Below are 22,042 nucleotides of genomic sequence, written 5' to 3' on the forward strand. Positions count from 1 at the left end.
TTTGAGGAGTAACGAGGAGGCCAGTGAGGCCAGAGTGCATTGAGCCCGGGGAAAGAGGTAGGAGGATCAGAGTGGTCAGAGATAGCAAAGGGGCAAATAATGGAAGGACTTGTCAATTCATAGTGACTTTGCTTTTAATCTTAGTGAGACCGAGGCACTGGGAGTTACAGAGCTGAGGAGACTGGAGAACAGGGCCAATAAAACGACATTGGTCTGATCAAGATAGCATAAAGTACATAAAACAAAATGAAGTCACTCATGTCAACTAAAATGGCTACTAGTAAGCCATGACACTTTGATTCAAGAGGGAAACTACCTAAGTCACTCTAGACACATCTGGCAAGGGGACACACTTAAGATATCTACCTACGTGGTCAGAACAGACATGTATGACAAGGAGACAGAATTAAGGTACCTGCCCATGTGATCAGAACAGCCATGTCTGCAGAGCGGGACCACCCATAGATAGGGTCCTGGGGAAATTCCACTCTTGCCAGCAGGGGTGTCAAGCAGAACAGCCATGTACCACCCATAAGTTCCTGGGAAAATTCCAACTTGGCATCAGGGATGCCAAGATATTTATCAAAAGGACCTAGAATGGAGGAGTAAACCACTATTCAGATATAACTGAGGCAGGCTCCAGACCACTGCTGAGACAGCCGAGCTCCGCACACCAGGTGCTGCTCCATGCCATGCTGCTCGCTTCGCATCAGCAACCGGAGGCTCTGCCCTGCTGGACCGAGGACTTCACCTGCCCTGCTGCCCACCTGGCTCCAGAGGTTCTTCCTTGCAAGATGTTGACAACTCCTCTGCCCACCATGCTGTCTCCTGGACCTGCAGACTGAGGTTCTGGGACTTGGGTTCATTATCCCTCATTGATCGCTGTGTGTTTGTGTGTTATAGTTCTCTTAGAGTGTTGGAGTGTGCATAGGATATTAATGGATGTTGATATTCTACTTTGAGTGAACCTGTAGTCAATAAAAGGTGAGCGAATAGCATGGTCACTGTGTGTGACTCTTGTCCATTCATTGGTGCTGGGCTGCTCAGCAGGAAAGACTATATCACAAACAGATGCTCATGAAAGGAATGACATAATATATTTTAAAGGAAATGTAAGGAGAGTAAATTGGAGGAGAATAGTGGTAAGTTCATTTATTTTTATTTTTTAATTTTATTTTTATATGCTGTTATAGTTGCTCCTGCTTTTTCCCCTTTCCCCACCTCCTCCCAGCCCCCGCTTCTCTCTCCCCAAGCTAGTCCCCATATTGTTGTCCTTGTCCATGCATTGTGCATGAATGTTCTTTGGTTAATCCCTCTACCATCTTTAGTCCCATCCCTCCCCCCTACTTTCCAGCAGCTGTCAGTCTGCTTAATGTAGCTAAGCTTCTATTACTGTTTCATTCATTTATTGCATTCATTATAGTCCACATATAAGTGAGATCATGTGGTATTTTTCTTTCACTGATTGGTTTAATTCACTTAGCATAATTGTCTACAAAATTTAAAAGTTTCTTATTTTTTACTGCTGCACAATATTCCATTGTGTAAATGTACCACATCTTTTTTATCCATTCATCTAATGATGGGCCTTTAGGCTGTTTCCAAATCTTGTCTATTGTAAATAGTGCTTCTGTAAACATAAGGGTGCATATATTTTTTTGTGTTGGTATTTCAGGATCCTTGGGGTATATTTCTAGAAGTGGAATTGCTGGGTCAAAAGGGAGTTTAATTTTTAATTTTTAAATGATACTCCATATTGTTTTCTACAGTGGATACACTGGACTGCATTCCTACCAACAGTCCACTAGGGCATTTTTATACACCAATAATGAGCTATCAGAAAGAAGAACTAAGAAAACAATTCCATTTACTACTGCAACAACAACAAAAAATAAGGTATCTAGGAATAAATTTAACCAAAGAGGTAAAAGACCTGTACTCGGAAAACTATAGGCCACTGAAGAAAACAATGAGCTCATTGAGAAGGCTAAATTGTGACAATCCAGATGAGTGACGATTGTGGCTTAGACCAGGGTGATGCCAGTAGGGGAAGTAAAAAGTAGTGGATTTAAAATGCATTTTCAAAGAGTAGCCAGCAGGATTTGCTGATGGACTGGATGTGATGTGTGAGAAAAACGACAACTAAGAATGACTCTAAGATTTTTTTTTCCAAGAAAATTAAAGAAATAAGATGCAATTTTCTGAGATGGGGCCCACTAGAGGAATAACAGGTTGTGTTGGAAAGAATCAAAAGTTACCAATATTTATTTATACCTTTTCATAGCTCTTATTTTTAGTTTAACAAATCCATGGGTAGAGATTTTTTTTTTTAAAGAGAAGTAAAAAATCCTAGGTGAAGCAATTACTAGAGCAGCAGGTAACAATTAACTCATACCTCACACCAAGGATTCTACTCAGTTTCGAGACACTTGACTTGCATCTATACCTCATTTTTCTTCTCTTCATCAGCTTCTTCTGACTCATCTCTTCGTGAGTCCAGATGCAACAAGGAAGGCCTCATGGGTGACACCCACAGCTGCTAAGAGTGCTTCTGAACACACAGATTTTGAGATGGCTATTAGCTCTGAAGTAACTACATTGCACAGGCAGCTATATATCTGAGATGCATTCAGGGCAGTAGCCTAGGCTGAGGACAAAGCATTGGGAATCATTTGGGCACAAAGATTATAAAGCATAAGGTTGATTGGAATGACTTGGGAGTAAGTATAGAAAGAGAAAAAAAAGTATAGAAATCCAAGGATTCCAAATTTCATGTGAGATGGTAAAGAAGAACCAATAAAGAGACTGGAAAGATGCCACTGCAAAGGTGAGAAGGAAAACAAAAAAATGTGTTGCCCTAGAAGCCAAGTTGAACAGTTGATTGAAAATGGAAGGAGGGATGCATTGTCTCAAATGTTGCTGAGCTCAAGATAAAGATTAAGATCTTCAGACTTGAAAAGGTGGAGGTCCTTTAGGATAATGCAAAAAATCTGGTCCATTATAAGGACAATAGCCCAATTAGAGTGGATTCAAGAGAAAAATCAGATATTCAGGGAAACACATAATTTAACTGGAGCAAATGGAGAGAGTGAGAATAGGAAACTCTTGTGATAAAATTTTTGGTAAAGTCAATAGGAAATGAGGCAGATGGTAGAGGGAGATAGGGAGTCAAGGGAGGATTTTTTAAAAATATGGGAACTATTACAGTATGATTGTATGCTAATGATCTCTACAAAAGAGGAACATTGTCCAATGAGGTCCTTAAGTAAGTGAGAGGAGTAGAACTTAGTGTGTAAGCAAAAGATGTGGTCATACTTAAGAGCATGTAAGGTTCATCCACAGGAGGGAAGATCAAGTATACAAGCTCATAAAAAAAGATGGTGTGGTAGGTTTTGTGGTTAGACCCAGATGGATGTTTTCTTGAAATTTGATACACATTTTTCAGCAGAACAAGAATCTAGGTCATCAACTCAGAGTGAGGAGCTAGGAAAATGGCTGAGTGAATGAATTAGGGAAATAAGTAGAAGTGCCTGGCAGCACCAAAGCTGTACTAGCAGTTAATGGGTATTTAGTCAGATCTGGAGTTGTGTCAGAGGGCTACTGTGGAGGGAAAAATGGGGTATCATGTGTGTAAGGGAATAATGATACTGATCAATTCTATAATCCAAGGTGGATAAGAACAAGGTGAAGCTATGAGGTAGGTTAGGGATGGTGAAGGTAGTGTAGAATAACTAACGATTCAAAGACTGGTTCACATAAAGTTGAATAATTGTTAGAGTTGAGGACAAAAAGAAATGGTCTTCAAAGATAGGATGTGATGGTTGGAAAAATGTGCACTTGAACTTGAGCCCGGGAAATGCTGCAGTTATTGGTAAAACACATGGAGGCTATGATTTCAACAGAGGGGACTTAGGACAATCACAATTCAAGAAAAGAGGCAAAAATCTAAAAATACAAGATATTCAAAGGGTTGTCTCCCTGGATATGGAAATCACCAAGAAATATGGCAGTAATAGTTTTGAAGTGACCACTGCTAACATCTTGAAAGAATCAGGGGTGGGTCCTGGGGATCCACAGATGAGGGTAGTGAGTAATACAGTCCAGTGGCATGACCTGGGAGTTTTGGAGATTCAGTCCAGAGAAGATTAAAAAATTCATAAAATTGCAAATTTTGCTGTACATTAGAATTCCATGGGAGCTTTAAAACCCCTGGATTCTCTGATCAAGGCCCATAACAATTGAATCAGAATGTTTGGGTGCTGGCGGATGTGGCTCAGTGGATTGAGAACCAGTCTGAGAACCAAAGGGTTGCTGGTTTGATTCCATTTCAGGGCACATGTCTTGGTTGCAGGCCAGGTCCCCAGTTGGGGACGCATGAGAGGCAGCCACACATTGATGTGTTCTCTCCCTCTGTTTCTCCCTCCCTTCCCCTCTCTCTAAAACCCTATATTGGTGAGAATTAAAGTAGGACAAGTTGACCTTGGCTGAAAGGCAGATTAATTCTGAAAATATCTCTATGTAAATGGGGAGCAGGAAATGAAAACAACATAGAGAACAATAACAAAAACAGCTGTTGGAAATCAGCTGGAAATGGTGAGATTATTATGATAAGAAAGTTGACAATTGGAGAGGACACTTTAGTCTAGATGATTAGCATTAATATTAATGTGGCCTTGTGCCAGACATTTAACTTTATCATTGTCTCCTCATTTGTAAGATAGAACAAAAATACATATCTTGCAGCATTGACAAGAATATGAATGTTCCTGGCAGAGGTCCTTTAATAAATACAAATTTCTCTATTAAAAAAATTTTAATCTTCTTTCTAAATGTTTATGTAATATTATTTTGTTATAAATTTTATGTACTTTTCATGTATGTATGTATAATTTATGTTATATAATTTGTAATATTGAATACATGTGTGTATGCATGTATGTATCTATATATCTACCAAATAAGATCACAAGAAAAGAAGCAATCTGCATGGTACGTGCAAGAATTTTGCCAGGCTGAAATTAGTTTCATTACTTTTTACTCAAAGTCATGGTATGATAAAATATGACTGTAGCAAACTCTAATCTTCTCTTGTCCTGTGACAGAATTGTAAATGGTATTTCTAAAGAAGGGAGAAAAGAAAGAAATCATCACTTGTCTTTCAGCTTCACTCTCTGTTCAATGGTTAAAATGACAGCGTGAAGTCAGGAATGGGACTAAGTTTTAGTTACATTGTTCTTTACTTACTTCTCTGAATCTCCTTTTAGGAATGTTGAGTAATGCAGGTGCAACTGCATAAATTAGTAACTGGCTCATAGTGAGGGTGAGTATGTGTTTAATAAATTGTTATTGTCACCATTCATCATGTAGAACCTTTTAAATCAGGGTTAATTACAAACTCAGTATTAGTATTAGAAGAATTAAAAGTAACAACTATGCCGGAACTTCTGGCCAAGATGGAGGCATAGACAGACACACTGCGTCTCCCTCCACAACTAAGAAGGAATACAACTATCGCAAAACTAGAGACAACCAGAAGTTCCAAAAAATTGAGCTGCATGGAAGTCCAACAAACAAAGATATAAAGAATACTCATCCAGACAGGTAGGAGGGGCAGAGCTGGGGTGGAAAGGATGTGGTGTGGTGGTGCAGCAACTGCAGCAGAGGTAGGGTAGTGGGAAGCACAGTAACACATTTTAAAAAGTTGGGAGGAACACCTGGGGAGCGCTCCAAGGACCAGACCAGACCACACAGCTCATGGTTCCAGCACTAGGGAACATAAAGCCTCTTTGTTTTTTACTGTGCAAACCAGTGGAGGTTGGGGTGGAGGAAGAACTGCCAGTCTCTTAGCAGAGTCCGCTTGTTTAAATGGCCCGCACAGTCCTAGAATGTCTGCAGACCCACCCACTCTGGCAACAATAGCCATGGCAACACCTAGAGAGGCACCAGTCCCATACGAAGTAGGAGAAGTGCCTGGAAAAGGGGCGAGTGCTGAGCAAGCGGCATTGTTCCCTCTCAGACCCCTCCCCCCTACACAGCACCATGATATGGTGAAATAGGTTGCCCATACTGAGGAATACCTAAGGTCCCACCCCTTACAACATAACAGGTGTGACAGCTCTACCTAAGACACAGAGGCAAACAGACACAGGAGCTTGTCAAGATGAGAAGACAGAGAGGTATGACCCAAAAGAGGGAATGGATCAAGGTTCCAGTGGGAGAACTAAGTGATGAGGAGATAGACAACCCCCAAAATGAGGAGATAGCCAACCTAACAGATGCAGAGTTAAAAAGAATGGTGATAAAGATGCTCACAGGCTTGACAGATATGCTTAAGTATGACAAACACATAAGGGAAGAAGTGAAGGCTGTATGCTAAATGAAACAAAGGAAAATTCACACAAAACCAATGGTGAAGGGAAGGAAACCAGGGTTCAAATCAATGATTTGGAACATAAGGTAGAAAAAAACAGTCAACCAGTACAGAATGAGGAAACAAGAATTGAAAAAATTGAGGAGAGGCTGAGGAACCTCTGGGACAACTTTAGACATACCAACATCCAGATCATAGGGGTGCCAGAAGGAGAAGAGGAAGAACAAAAAATTGAAAACTTATATGAGAAAATAATTTAAAAAAAAACTCCCCAAATTTGGAGAAGGAAACAGACATACAAGCCCAGGAAACACAGAGAGTCCTCAACAAGATACATCCAAGGAGAACCACACCAATACGCATCATAATTAAAATGCCAAAGGTGAAAGATAAAGAGAGAATCCTAAAAGCAGCAATAGAAAAGCAGAGAGTTACCTACAAAGAGGTGTCTATAAGACTCTCGGCTGATTTCTCAACAGAAACTTTGCAGGCAAGAAGGGACTGGCAAGAAGTACTTAATGTGATGAGAAGCAAGGACCTACAACCAAGATTACTCTATCCAGCAAAACTATCATTTAGAATGGAAGGGCAGATGAAGTGCCTCCAAGACAAGGTAAAGCTAAAGGAGTTCATCATCACCAAGCCATTATTACATGAAATGTCAAAGGGACTTACTTAAGGAAAAGATCAAAATTATGAACATTAAAATGACAACAAACTCACAACTATCAACAACTGAATCTAAAAAATAAAAACAAAATCCAACTAAGCAAACCAGAATAGGAACAGAATCATAGGTATGGGGACCATTTGGAGGGTTATCAGCTGGGAGGAGGAAGGGGGAGCAATGGGGAAATGATGCAGGGACTAAGCATAATTGGTTGGTACAAAATAGACAGGGGAAGTTAAGAATAATATAGGAAAGGGTGAAGCCAAATAACTTATAAGCATGACCCATGGACATGAACTAAGGGATTGCTGGAGGAGAGCAGGGTACTGGGTAGAGGGGAGCAAAGGGAAAAAAATCGGGACTACTGTAACAACATAATCAATAAAGTATACTTAAAAAAATTTTAAAGGTAATGTGCACAAAGTAAAAAAAAAAAATCTTAAATTAGAAAAATTAGTATTTCAGGATTTTGGACAGATTTCCTAACACCTTGTTTACTCAGGACATAAAGATTGCAAGGGTGAGCATTTAACTTCCTCTGATAAAAAGCCTAGCAGGAAGTTGAAAATAATTGAGAATATAGGTTGTTCCAAAAGTGCTAGCAGTTATTTAAGACATGAACACCACTATCTAAGGACCTATCTAGGGAAGTGGTACCTTTCATGAGCCAATGACCTATTGTCCCTTCTTATAATTTGCTGACTGTGATCTTTGCTCAAGAGCAATCATAGAGCCAGTTTTGCAGGATTCCAAAAGCAGCCTTCCAGTGGTGATGAGCCAATGACAACATACTGCAATACTGGTAAGAAATCCACTGCTTTGTGGGTGAAAGAGGCCCTCCAAAGGTATCTTTAAAAGCATGGTGTTATTTCACACAAAGCTAATAAATTTTCCACATGAGAAAGAGACCTTCACTCCAGAGATCGCTTTCACTTTGATTTTTCTAGCTATCATAAACACATATAAATTCACTTTGAAATTCTCCAGTCTTGTAAAAGGCCCAGAAAATTTCAGAGCAGTTAACAAAAACCCAATTAAGTAGCCTCTTGGCACAGTTCTCTAATACTTACCACATTTCTCTGGGCCATAAATTCAACAGACCCTGGCAGCAGTATAAATAGCTTATTTGGGGGTGGTCTTTGACAATCTGAGCCTGAGAAGTGTTATGTTGATCTGGGGAAAAGTATGCTTTAATACTGTCTCTTACCTTGTTCTTAAATTACCAAAACCTTATATTTGGTATTGATATGCACCAATACTAACATATTCTTGGTAGATTAATGTATTGCCATCATCAGAAAGTGATGATTTTTTCGAGTCATGCAGAAAGGAGAAATACAAGTTAAATTTCTTGCCTTGTTTTTGAGAGCTAAAAGCTTACATACATTTATCCTTTGCACTATTTCAATTTTTACTGTTTTTGATTACTTTATTAGTGGCGTGATATTTGGCAGATTATCTTAACTCTCTGAGCATGTTAGCCTTTTTGGAGTAACAATAAAGATTGAATTAAATAATGTGTGTAAATTGCATAAGACTCAATAACCATTTATTCCTCCTCACTAAACTTAGGCCCTATAGAATGCACCATGGCTAGAGAGGTAGAAGCACCTTGCTGAATCGGTTTGTTCAGGTATGTAACATATGGTCTCTGCATCCCATTTCTTTTTTCAAAAAGCAAAAGAAACTTGTCTACTGTAGATGAGCTCTCTCTCTCTATTCCCACTCATTTAGTAGTGGGAACCTTTTCAAATCCATTAAGTGAGAAACAGACTTTAAGATGGGGATCAGCATTCAGCAAGATTTTAAGTGTTCTTAAGATCGATGCTTGTGAAGAGAAAGTAAGAAAGCAAGACTGGGTGGAGGAAAAATTTAAGTTTCAAGGCAGTTTCAGCAGAAGCCTCAGCCAACCCTATGGAATATTCTTTAGGACACTTCACAGCCCCGTTGAGCTGAGATGAGAGAGACAGTGCTTTCTAGTTTTATGCCAACAGTCTTTGAATACAGGCCATCCTCAAAAAGAATTTGACTTGGACAAAATGACTCTTCTTCAGTTGAGGCACTATTTGAAGGAGGCTGACCCCTAGAGGCTATCTACAGGTAGCAGCGGTAATAAGACCTTCATCTTCGCAAGAGGGTCTGAGCAAAGTACCACAGCATTCACTAGTGTCTGGACCTGTGCCAGGACAGTTCTGAAAGCCTGAAATGCCTTCAGGGAGCAAACAGTGTGACCCTGACTGATGGAGCCATGACTGGACTAAAATGAGCAGCTGTGGTTCCTCATGGACATACATCTATTCTGATGCAAGCAAGCACAAACAGATACTTATTCATTTGAGTAATTAATGGTGATGAAATAGGTGAGATTTAATATTCATGTGTGAAAGTACAATAAATAAAGCATTTGTAGGTGATGGACAGAGTACCACCACTGCATCAGTACTCCAGGAATGTTTCTTGAGTGAATGAGTGTGAGGGAAAAGTTGCTGAGGTTGTTATTGAAGGTGACATTGAGTTAATTAGTCTTCTAGCCAGAGAGTGTTTAGGGAGGAAGCAGTAAGTACAATAAAAAGGGCTAATCTTGTGTATGTTTTTGGATATATATTTAGCGTAAAGATTCAAAACAAGAAATGTAAAGCTGTCAAGAGGACTGAGATTTAAGGGATTATGAGGAAGGTCTTCTGTAGATTTAAATTACAAAAGAAAGAAAGCAGTGGGGAGTAACTTATTGAAGCACTTTGATCATGAAATTATAAGGGATACATGAGGTCTGTCCAGAAGGTATCCAGCCATGTAATATGGAAAATTGAGACATTTACTGAAGAAAATACAAGATACAAAGAACATTGTACACAGGACAGTGACACCTCAGTCCCCTTCAAAGTAGGCACCCGGGACCTCACACAGTTCTCCCAATTGCCATCAGCTGCTCCATTGTACTTTCCTGAAACTTATCAATGGTCTGAAATCTCTTCTCTTTCAAAGGTGATTTTTGTTTTGGGAAAAGCCAAAAGTCACAGGGCGCCAAATCTGGGCTGTAAGGGGGCACCTGGGTGATTTGATGTTTCACCAAAAAACTCTGCACAAGTTGTGATGCATGAGTGGGAACCATTGTTGTGGTGAAGCTGCCAGTCATCAGTTGCCCACAGCTGTGGTCTTCTGAATCATCTGAATAGTTTCGGCAGAGGAATGTTCAAGCTTAATGCAAAATTTGATGCAGATTCATTGCTCTACTCAGTCAGTCATTTTGAATGCAACAACCATGCACTACCATGCTCACTCAATGGCACCTACCACCTCCACTGACTAGTACAGTGAAGTTATCATTATTCATTCATGCACATTCCAGTCTACTCTCCTTGGCTGCCAGGTTACATCAATGTCATGCAAACCATTTTTGTTATAATAACAATAGCTGAACTTTTTCCAGACAGACCTTGTATCTGGACATCATTGACCAAATAATACACATAGAAGTTAAATTACTTGGGTAATAACAGTGAATGAGCAGAAGTTATAGGCAGGAAGAATTTAGAGAATTTTTAGAGGCATAGTTGAGTTTTTTTCTACTTGGAAAATAAAGTATATAGGACTTCAATTTGTTTGGGGTTGTATTCAGTTAATATGTAGCTATTAAGGTAGAGTTTTGAGATTATTCCTTCCTTTTTTTCTCAATGATACCATGATAAAAAACTACAGATTTGGACATGGCCCTGGAGATAACTGATTTCTCTACTTTCTCATTTTACAAGTGAGAAGAACAAGGTGCAGAGACATAAACAAGTTGCTCATTGCAGCAGTGAGTAGTACAAATAGTACAAGTAAAGGTCTCTGACTCCTTCATCACTTCCCTTGGTTGCAAAGGCAAGAATGTGAGCCATTCCTGAAATCAGACTGTGGTACCACATCTACAAAGAGATACGAAAAAGTTAAAGAGGTAAAAATATGTAATTCTAAAACTATACCACTATAGTATATACTGGGGCTCTACCCTGTGTTCCATTCTGAACCATCTCATGGGCTTTTTAAAACACATATTTCAAAGTATATTTTCTAAAAGTCCATAATGGTTTTGTTGTTGAAAAGAATGGCTTAAAATATAACTAGTATCTTAGCAAATCAAAAAAAAAAAAAAAAAAGAGTAATATAGCAAGGATATATTCACAATAAAAATTATATTATGTATGTGAAAACAAAGTGGAATGTGTTTTATGTGTGTATCTATGCATTCTCTGAAATCTTTTGCTCGCATGAAGTTCTTTGCAGAAATCCTGGGTCTACTGGAATATTTTTCAGACAGACACAGATTGGCTCAGTGCCCCTTTGCGTTGCTTCTACAAGAGAGCTGGGAAAGCATACATTTTACAACTTTCCCAGTGTAAAATATTACACTTAGAAAATATTTAAAATAGCATATTTATGCAAAATCAACATGTACTGAGAACAACCCAGTTGTTGGTGAATGTTTAAAGATGTGTAACATTTTTCCATATTTTTATATATGGCAGTTATATGACTCAGTGTTCCAACAGTATACAAATGGTACATTCAGTTTAGGATAATGTGAGGATGGTTTAATAAAGGGTCTGTTGACATGGGTGTGAGCAGTGTACAGAGCAACCACAAAGGACAGGGCATTCAACCCAGGTCAGCAGAACTATTACCACTCTTTATCCCAAAGAAATGAGGGGAAGCAGAAATTATTAGAATGGGGACTAAGATTATAGAGAAGGGGAGCAGTGACCTTAGGCCAAGGGACACAATCAATTCAAAGTGACCCCAGAGGGAAGGGGGCAGCAGGGGAATCTGTACTATGACCCCTCTCTCCCTCCAGTCTCCTGTCACAGCTCTTCATTGGCCAATCCCAGCAAGAAATCAGAGTCCAAGGGAGTGGAGGAGTGGGGTGTGAATCTGGGGAGCAAAGGGAAGGTGTGAGGGGGAGAAGCTGAGGCCTTGAAAAGGTTCGCATCTACTGATAACACCAGTCATTTTTCCATCAGGCATTTACTGAGTATTTACTGTGTGTCAGGCACTGTTCCTAGTCATTGGAAACACAAAAATGAATAACATTGAGCCCCTTAAATAAAGGAGCCCACAGGTTAGATGGAAAGGATTACAAATCAATGCAAAAGTGGAAATTACATGTAGTGGGAGGTTAATTTTCATATAAATGACATAACTTTTGAAGAACAAGTTCAGTAACTTCCTTTAAAGAATATTTTTCTCCAAAGATTCCCTAAAGATAACAGGAAATCCACTTCCAAGAAGAATCTGGAATCTGATGGGTGAGCAGGAGGAAAAACAATGTCAGGATATGACATCAAGCCCTGATAACAAGAAGTGAAGCTGATAAAGGTGTCCAATTAAAGAAATGCTGAAGCAATGTGGATATTTCCCTGCATCTAGGAAGGTCTGTGGTTTATGTGTATAGAGTGGGGTAGGCACTTATGCCGGTGTGTCCAGATGCAAGATAGATAGGAGATAAGTATTACAGTAAACTTAAATGGTGTCAAATGTCACCAGGGAGAACTTTAGGGAAATTCCATGTGTAATTCTGATGCCAGTAGAGCCTCCCCTATCCCTTCTGTTTGATTGTGCAATATATCTTTCCGCCATGTAAATCTGTACCCAAAACCCAGTGCCACCAATTTGTACTCACACACACACACATGTTAAACCACATCAATTTCTCAAGAAAGCCACTCACAAAAATCTTATCATATGTCTTATAAATTCTACAAAACTTTTCTTTCGGCAGTGTGGGGGACAATTGTAAAGAAGTGTCCCACAATAGCACTCTGCCACCATGCTTACCTTTCTCTCCTTTCTTTCTCATTTTCCTTCCTGATTCTTCCCAGCCACTTTAGTTATTTCCTTCTATCATTGTTAATCTTGCAAAAAGCAGTGATTCTTGACTATAAGCATTATTATAATCACCTAGAAGGTTTGTTAGAACACAGATTTCTGAGATGTGGGAGTTTTAATTTCTAGCGAATTCCCAGATGGCGTTGATGCTGGTGGCCTAGGGACCACACTCTACATACCAGGCTTTCAGGTGTAACATGACATTATCTCTGATGAACATTTTAACTTTCAGGTGATTTGATTTCTCTATTGATGTCACAAAGACAGGTGTAGATGGATGGTTTCAGAATGACAGCTTCAGCAACTTTGGGAAATAATGTCTCTTTTTACCAAACTGAATTTAGTTGCTCCCTGACTATCCTGAAAATATTGCTTCAGAGCCTAGGTCCTTCTGTAGTTGAAACTTACATAAATAAAATCATAACATATTCCTTGATGTAGTTAGTTATATGAGAATTGAAAAAAGATAACAGTGGACTGGAGATCATTACATAGTTTATAATATTAGTCTGCCTCTTATTAGTACTGACCAGTATTTCATATAACTCATATGTATACTTTTTTATTTAAAAACGTAGACCTTCAGCCTGAGAACCAATGTTGAACATTAAAGAGATAGCATAAGGCACCAAAAATGTCTCTCAGTGCTCAAGTTATACTTTAGTTTATTATAATTTATATAACAAGTATTTATCACTTCTGAGTATATGTAAAGCATTGCCTTTTCCTGGAAGGCAATATAAAATTTAGAGGAGGAAACAAACATGTACACAGAAAACAAAAGAGAGCGAACAAGTAATAGAAAGGAAAACATTGCATTTAGACGGAGTGAGGAAACAGCTGACCTCACAGTACCCAGCTGCACCTTGATTCTGTAATCGGCACAACATTTAAATCTTTGATGCTAAGTGTTGGGGACAGAAGAGCTGATCAGTTGAGAAGCAATGACCCAGAGATAAAGCTGGGATCTAATGGCCTGTGTGTCAGCCACCACTGTGCCTGTTGCCTGCCTTCAAGTAACAGCACCCAGCCACCAGTAGAAGAAACAAAAGGGAAGGAAAGGAAAGAAAGGAAAGGAAAGGAAAGGAAAGGAAAGGAAAGGAAAGGAAAGGAAAGGAAAGGAGACAGGGATAACTGAAAGAAGGAAGAAAGGAAGGGAGGAAGGTAAGAAGGAAGGGAGAAAGGAAGGAAGGAAGACTTATTTTCTATTCATAACAAGAGCTCTAAGAGTAGGTAGTGTATAGTGGTTCAACAGCTCAATTTCATTGCCAAGATCTCTGTGAGTTGTTTTTTGTTTGTTTGCTTGTTTGTTTTTAGATTTTCCCTTATGGTTTTAAGACAGCAGCTGCAAGTTCTACCAGTCTTTGTCCACCTTCAGGGCAAGAAGAAAGGAGAAGAGAAGATTCTAGTCAAGCCTGTCCCTTGTTAAGTTCTGGGAAAGGTTGAAAGCACCACCTTTCCCAGAGCCCCCTAGAAGAATGTAATTTACATAAGGTTGCCCATGTGTCGTAAGGCTAATTCTAGCTGCAACGAGAGATGAACAGTTATTTAGCTAGGTACACTCTGACTCCAAGCAAAATCAGGCTTTCACTGCCCGGGGAAAGGAGACAAGTACAAATGTTTGTCCCAGGAAGGTAACTTGGGAAGCTGCTTATTATTACTATGGTCAGCTCCCTGCCTGATCCTGCTCTTCTATAAGGATTAACACTTAGGAATGTGGAGAATATAGTTAAATCCCAAGCTCTAGCATCCTATAACTGTTTGGTTTAATATTGGTTTAGGCACTTATAAGCTATGTGGCTTTGAACAAGTTGCTTTCCTTATCTGAGCTGAAATTTTCAAAACTGTAAAATGGGGATGGTATTACCTTCCTTTCCAGGGTACTGATGAGTTTAAATGAGGCACTGTGTGGCACCCTTTCCTTAGGACGTGGCACATAGTAAGCGCTCCACAAATTCGAAGCTTAGAGTTTTAGCTGTTGAGATGTGTCCCAGGGAGGCCAAAGAATGAATGTCCTCAGAATGGCTGCACAAAAGGACCACGGTGTGATGCAGGAATACGTGACAGGCTAACCCATAGCTGGTTACAGTCTCTCAAACTGTTAGAGTTGTATACACAAGAAAATTCTTTCCAGTCTATTTTTAGCCTGGCACCGTTCACACGACTAAATTTCACAGACTTGAGTGTTTACGTGGGCCAGTGAAAATGAACTGCAACTCAGCAAACTTTAGTAGAAAAGGTTTAGGACGCAATTGTAACGTGAGTGCAGTAAGCTGTTGAATTTTTCTCTGAACTGTGTTCTCTTCCTTGTAAAATACAGATTGTCCTCCTGAATCAATTCACCTAATTGACTATAGAATCTGCTTTATGACTTCTGCTTGATATTATGAAAAGTAAGTGCAATGTTTATCTTGACGTAGTAGACGGGTAGAGTGGACTGACTGGTGTGTGCCGGTCGCCATTATAAAATGGCAGTGCCATTGTTGTGGACCTCGCAGAACAGTCTTCTGAAGTGACTGAGTCTGAAACTAAGTGACTGGCAGGAATGCACCGTGTCAGAGCTCATGGGCTCTCAGAGCTGCTAGGAGTCGGGGAGCTAATGGAGTTCATTGTTGAGGCCAAGAGTTTGGTACTGAAGAGGACAAAGTCAAAGCCACACTGAGGGGGCAGCATAGGACCACGGGCTCAGGAGGTCCATTAAATAAATGCCACAGCAGATCTGAGTGGTTGTGGTGGCACCTGGTGCTGCGAAACCACACAACCTCCAAGGCTGAAGCATCTGCTCCTCTGTCCTTTTCTGAGGGCTCCCATTGTCATAGGGAAAAGAAATGGCTCTCCTACCCACGTCACTTACTAAAACTCGCCTCCATTAGCCCAGTGAATTTATACACGTTGCGGAATCCCTGCTGTGTAACGGGCACTGTTCCAGGCAATTTCAGCTTGCTATTCCCTCCACCTGGAATGCATGTTTTCAGATATCAGCGTGGTTTGCCATGTCAAGTCTCTCCTTTTTTAAGTCTTTTATTCAAATGCCATGTTCCCAGTGAGGCCTTACCTGGCCTGGATTTTGAAAAGGGCACCTCTTTGCTCCCCAGCCCTTCCTCTCCCAGCCTCCCTACTTTATATTGCATACCAACACCACCTTTAAATATGCTGTGAGATTTACTTGTGTTGCTTTTTTTTCTCTGAGTAGAAGGGAAATATTGCAAGGGTTTTCATTTGCCCTGTTTGTTCCATTTGTTTGTTTTTCTTCTGTTCTGGTACTATTGTACCCCAAGTGCTTAGAAGACTGCCTGGCACGTAGTAAATGCACAGTATTTTTTGAATGAAATAAATACACTTCAAAAATTCCCTTTGCCATCCACACAAACTCCAGTGTGCAACAGCCTGGGCAGGGATTATTCTGTGTCTCTGAACTACTTTGACTCTAGTCTTGGTGCTGGGTCCTTTGGTGAGTAGAACCAGGTAAACAGCACCTTTTAAAGAATATATCTGAACAGGACCTACTCGAACTGTGTGTATGTGTCCATATTACACTCTCTAGACACACAGGTGGGTCTTCTTGGCTCTTGCAGTTGCCTGGGTAGAAAAGATACTATATTAATTGGTTTCCACAACTCACTTTCAAAACATTAGCCCTTATTTGTCATTTCTATCCTATCTTCTCACCTCATCTCACCTGCAGGGAAGATCCACCATGAAGCTAATGGAATTTAAGTTTCTGAGATCCATATGTACAAGGGTCCCATCAAAATCACAGTACTGGAGAAACAAGATGGCGGAGGAGTAAGTGGAAGCTACACTAACTTCCTCCCAGAACTAGTCTGGATTTACAACGTAATTTTGGAGAAATCATCTGGAATAACCAACCGAACACCAGCTGGAGAGAAGTCTTATAACCATGGAGAGACAGAAAAGGCCGCTACATCACAACGTGACCGGTAGGGAGCGCGGAGACCCGGAAGGGCTGGCTGGGCTCAGACGGGTGGCAACTGAAGGGACTGAGAAACAGCTCAGCAGCCGGGGGTTCCCCCTGAGAAGGGCAGGGTCTAAACCCCCAGCTGAGCTTCCCAGCCTATAGCAACAGAGTGGAAAGTAAAATAGTATCCAGCTGAGAAAAGCGAAAAGCCACAGGGTTTCTTGCTAGCCGGAGAGAAACAGCAGGAGGAAAAGAGCTCTTAAGCCGATCACATACAAAAATATTCTGCCCCCACTTACCCTGGGCACAAGCAGAGGGAAGACAGAGAGGACTGGAGATGCTTGGGGAGAGTTTGGTGTGGTGGCTTTGAGGGGAGAGCTGGGGAAGCGGCCGGCCGGGTCCCAGTGCTGACTCATCCCCACACTGCAGGCAGACCATTCCCGGCCAAGTGGCGTCAGCCTGAGGGGAAGCAAAGGCCCTGCCTACAGGAATTAAGCTGCCACACCCACGGTCCTTAAGCCTGACAGCTAATCACAGATTGAATAGATTAACAACTAAGAAGCCAGACAAAGGCAGTAGATTCCTGGAAGTCTCCAACAGGCTGCCTAGGCCCAGACTGGTACAGGATCTGACGCCACCAGGGGCAGATCCAGGAAGTGCAGATCATTCTAAGAAGCATCAACAAACAATAGGAGTCACAAAAATGGGGAGACAGAGAAACAACCCCCCATCAAAAGGAAAGGTAGAGTCCCCAGAAAGAGTGCTAAATGAAATAGAGGGGAGCCAACTATCAGATATGGAATTGAAAGCATGTATTATGGAAAAGCTCAATGAGCTCAGCGGAAACTACAAAGAACTCCAGAAAAACTACAGTGAACTCCAGAAGAACTATAAGGAACTTACTGAGAATTATACCAGCATCAAAAAGGACATGGAAGCTATCAATAAGAGCCAGGAGGAAATGAAGAATACGATCTCTGAATTGAAGAACACAGTAGAAGGAATTAAAAACAGGCTAGAGGAAGCAGAAAATCGGATCAGCGAGCTGGAGGACAATGTAGACAAAAACTCACAGACAGTGCAACAAAATGAAAAAAGACTGAACAAGACTGAAGAGGTTCTAAAACAGCTGCAGGACAACATGAAACGTAATAATATCCGTATCATAGGAATTCCAGAAGGAGAAGAAGAAGAGCAAGGAATAGAAAACCTCTTTGAAAAACTGATGACAGAAAGCTTCTCTAACATGAAGAGAGAAAGAATCATGCAAGTCCAGGAAGCACAGAGGGTCCCAATGAAGATGAACCCCAACAAGCCCACTTCAAGACACATCATAATTAAAATGCCAACATACAAAGACAAAGAGAGAATCCTAAAAACAGCAAGAGAGAAACAACTAATAACATACAAGGGAGCTCCAATAAGGCTATCGTCAGATTTCTCAGCAGAAACACTACAAGCCAGAAGGGAATGGCAAAATATATTCCAAGTAATGAAAAACAAAGGCCTACAACCAAGAATACTCTACCCAGCAAGGCTCTCATTCAAAATGGAAGGTGAAATAAGGAGTTTCCAAGACAAAAGAAGGTTAAAAGAATACATCTCCACCAAACCAGCATTGCAAGAGATGCTAAAGGGTCTGCTTTAAGAAGATGAAGAAACAGAGAGAGAGAGGAACACGAGTACAAAGGGGGAAAATGACAATGAATAAGTACTGAAAGAAAGAAGGAACTTCTACCATTTGCAACAACATGATTGGAACTAGAGAGAATTATGCTTAGCGAAATAAGCCAGGCAACAAAAGAAAATTACCTTATGCTATCACCTGTTACAGGAAACTAATGAACAACACAAACAAATGAGCAAAATTGAACCAGAGGTATGTAAACGAGGAATAAACTAACAGTAACAAAGGGGGAGATGGGAGGGAGAAAAGTGGTAAGAAGGGGAAGGGTCTAGTCAAAGAACATGTATAAATGACCCATGGGCATGGACAACTGGGTGGGGACTGAATGTGGGAGAAGGGAGGGACAGGGTGCAGAGAAGCAAGAGGGGGAAAAAAGTGAGACAACTGTAATGGAAAAACAAACAAACAGAAAAATTTTTAGTGGGGGGAAAAAATAAAAATATAAAGAATAGAAATGCAAGTTCAGTGAATATTAGAAGGACAAGGATTTTCCTTCACACTGTATATATTTTCTCCCTATCTGATCCCTCCAGAATTTGGCATTCTAAAGAAGTAAGTAATGAGCTAAGTTTCTTTGCATAAAACTAATAAGACCAGTTGTTAATAACGATTTTTTGACTAAGACTTTGACTGGAATGTCATGCCTAAAGGAGACATGCTTGGGCTTTGGTTGTTACCAAAAAGCCCTGAGCAACTGGGACTGACTTTCAAAGGTAATAAAAGTCCACGAGATAAAAGGCCTGGTACCTTGGATGGATGAGCGGTCCATAGCAATCTTTCCAGGGAAGGAACGAAGGTTGTTTTCCTGAAAGATGGCTAGAAGGGACCTTAAGGCACAATGGAAATCCAGGATGACCTGGAAAAGACAGGTGTTTACAGGCAAGGCTGAATGCCAGGTATGTGGCTCAGCTTCCATGCCCTGAAGGGCAGACTGAAGGTCACCCTAAATGTTCCTTGTGTAAGTTCCAGCAAAGCAGAACTAAAGATCATAAGTGATCATATGCTGCTCTTGTTGTGTTTATGCAAATGAACAGGATAAATTAAAAATGAACTTAATGCAGTCCCTTTAATGACAAGGAGGGTAATCTTAGGGAGAAAAATCACGATTCAAGGAAGATCACAATGCCCAGTGGTAGACTATAAAGTAGTGCAGCTAACCGTCTTTAAAGTTTCTTTTCATTTAAAATTTGTTTTCATTTGAAAGTTAAACTATGTCTGTGGCATTATCAAAGATGTTTAATTTACAGGCAAGAAGAATGTCAAATGCCTTGCAACTGGATGTCTTTCCGATAAGACAGTCCTACAGATCTATAAACTTGTGTGTGGGTTATGTTACATAAATTAACATGTGATTTCTGTTTTCAAAGGGCATAAGCCTACGATCTCATTACCTGAGTGATTTTCTGTACGTATAGGCCTCACTTAATCCTGTCTGCATTGCTGCCTCCTGAGACTCAATGGTTTGGCTGAACTAAGTGGCTGGGTTGGTGAAGAACAGGGTGGTCTGTGGGCTTCACTTTAAAACTGGTTTCTCTTTTCTATCCTAATGGCTTGGACAGAAAGAGCCCAGAGGTCTGAGAGGGGGGAAACCTAAAATATTTCCCTCAGTCCAAACTAAGTATAATGGGCAAAAGGTTTTTGGACAGGTGAGATGTACCTGGCATACCTTCCTCCAAAGAAACCCTTCTTTCCCTTAATGTGGGACATTGAAAAATTAATACCTGTCTTTTGTCATCTAGTGGTTACGGATTGAATGATGTCCTTTAACCCTGTTGCCCCCAGAATACAACAAGGATGCCAGCCTGTTAAACCAAGCATGCCGTTGTCCAGAGACAGCCAAACAACCTGGAGTCTGCACGATCCTTTCCCTTGTGGGAAGGCCACCCTCCCCTCCACACCCCTACTCTTATTATGGATTTCTTGACCCAAGGGTAGGTAGGACGACGACCATGTCCAGCTTGAAGCAGCTAGAGGAGCTCGAGACCTTCGTCCATTGTCCTTTATAAGATTGTGAAGGGTCTTAAGTCTGAGAGGGAGGGATTGTTATTTTTTAGTGTTAAAATATTTAACTAATTAATTAATTATTTAAAAAAAAAAGAAGAAGAATATATGAAAGGGTGAGCCATGGGCATGGACTTGGGGAGGGGATTGTTGGGGAGGGGGGGTGCTGGGTGGAGGGGAGCAAAGGGGAAAAGATTGGAACTATTGCAACAATATAATCAATAAAATATACTTAAAAAATAAAATAAAATAAAAATAAAAAATAAAAAATAAAAAAATAAAAAATCACAGTACTGAATTTTGTGTGTGTGTGTATTCATATATATGTTTATAAATGTTTATATATATATATATATATATATATATATGTTAAAAAGGACTTCAAGTTATATAATCTTCCAGACCCACAAAACCTGTACCCACTTCTGCTCAATAGCTATGCCCTTTTTACTGACTGGCACCTAAATGAAGATTTTGGCTCTCACGGAGTTCCCCCTAATTCTTGGGCTTTATTTCTCAAAAATCATAAACAAAACAAATGCTTTCTTTTCCTTGGGGTTTCACTGTAGATAATTCTAAAATATGTCATCTGTTAGCTCTGTTTATCTTTCTGTTTTTCTGGCATGCTAAACTTGGACAATGTGGAAACTTGATCATTATTATATTTTTTAAATAAATACAGTGTTAGATAATAATGCTTGTTCACTGTTATGAAGGGTTTACTGAGGCCCCTGTCTTTTACATTTACATATAACTAATTTAATTCTCAGGACAATTCTATGCATTACCTCCATTTTACAGATGAAAAAACAAAGATCCAAGGATGATATATGTTAGTCAAAGTCTAAATATCACCCAATTTTTACCAGGGCAAAGGCAGAAAATCTGTGTATTTTACCCTAGTGTAGGCTTCTAATCTGAAAGTTGACTACATTTTTATGACTTTAAGCGCTCTTTGGAGAGGTGACAACATAAAAGGTATTTGAGGTTCCTGGTTTTCTGGTTTCTTGAACCATAGTGACATTTATATCTGTATGATTGCATATAAACATTTACCCTGACAGGAAATAAAGGAAAAAAATCATCTTACTGGCCTACTATTCTTATTCATAAAACAAGACCAGTTAGTGATCATGAAGGCAAGAAGAATGGGACATCAGGCATAATTTGCTTTTCATTACATCTTGCAATAACATGTTTCATAAATGCTGCTGTTAAAAATATGCATTCTCATGATTTCTAAATCAAAAATCTACTTTAATTCTGGACTGAATTAATAACATGCATTGACAATCTTTATGATGATTATTTCTTGTATCTCTTATTTTTTTATTGCTAAGAAAGTAAATCAACACCAAAAGTCATGAAATTCACACTATTTTCTTAGCTGTTTGTGATTTATGATTTGGTTGTTTGTGTGTCTGGCTTAAATTGTGAGTCCAATGGCTGGGATCCTATTCTCTGGATGTGTTGCTTAACGCTAAGCATACTGTTGGCTCTCAGCAAATAATAAATTATTTTAGTCATAAC

This window comes from Furipterus horrens, unplaced genomic scaffold (genome assembly GCF_987537825.1).
Source record: "Furipterus horrens unplaced genomic scaffold, mFurHor1.1.pri manual_scaffold_4, whole genome shotgun sequence".
In the NCBI taxonomy this organism is placed as follows: domain Eukaryota; kingdom Metazoa; phylum Chordata; class Mammalia; order Chiroptera; family Furipteridae; genus Furipterus; species Furipterus horrens.